The sequence below is a fragment of the Arachis hypogaea genome, chromosome 11, assembly GCF_003086295.3.
Source record: "Arachis hypogaea cultivar Tifrunner chromosome 11, arahy.Tifrunner.gnm2.J5K5, whole genome shotgun sequence".
NCBI lineage: Eukaryota > Viridiplantae > Streptophyta > Magnoliopsida > Fabales > Fabaceae > Arachis > Arachis hypogaea.
Window position 1 is genome coordinate 68,492,324 of NC_092046.1, and position 756 is coordinate 68,493,079.

A 756-nucleotide genomic window follows, 5' to 3' on the forward strand; every position below is an offset into this window, starting at 1 on the left:
ATCTGAGGAAGAAACAAGCTCTGTCTCTACTAATTCGGTTGATTTAGGCGCAGGTAACATGGCGGCACCCGGGAGGATTACTTTCCAGGAAGCTGGAGCCCCAGATTTTACACTGCAGCTGTATCAAGTGCATCACCCAACTTTGGCTACAGATTTTAAACTGAAAACTACACTAATCAATTTGATGCCCAAGTTTCATGGCTTACCTGCTCAGGAGCCTATCAAGCACCTAAGGGATTTTCAGACAGCCTGTTCTACTGTTAGGCGTCATGGTGCAAATGAAACTTCTATTCTGTTAACCACCTTCCCATTTTCTCTTGAGGAAAAGGTGAGGGAGTGGTACTACTCCCAACCTAAAGCAACTGTCACCAACTGGGATACGCTCAGGAGAGAATTCTTGGAAAAATACTTTCCAACTGAAGTTACAGATAGATTGAGGAAAGAGATCTCCTGCATTGTTCAGGGTGAATCAGAAACTCTTTATGAGTACTGGGAGCGCTTCAAGAATCTTTTGGACGTATGCCCCCATCATATGATTGACAAGTTGGTGTTGATCAGCTACTTCACTCAAGGCATGAAGCCTCGGGATAAGACTACACTAGATGGTGCTAGTAATGGTTCTCTGAAAAAGTACAAGACTGTAGATGAAGCATGGCAACTGATGAGCGATCTAGCTGAGTCCACTCAGAATCACAGGCACAGGAACATCCACTCAGAGACTGTTGTAGAGGTTTTCTTTAGCAGTGAGACTACTGC

At 44.4% G+C, this 756-nt stretch overlaps 1 non-coding gene across 1 annotated transcript; it reads right to left on the reverse strand.

Moving 5' to 3' along the window:
* Positions 1-430: 430 nt before the first annotated feature.
* LOC112724770 (small nucleolar RNA R71) lies at positions 431-537 on the reverse strand. The gene has a single exon (XR_003163917.1). It is a non-coding gene; the product is annotated as a small nucleolar RNA R71 (small nucleolar RNA).
* Between the last annotated feature and the right edge of the window lie 219 nt (positions 538-756).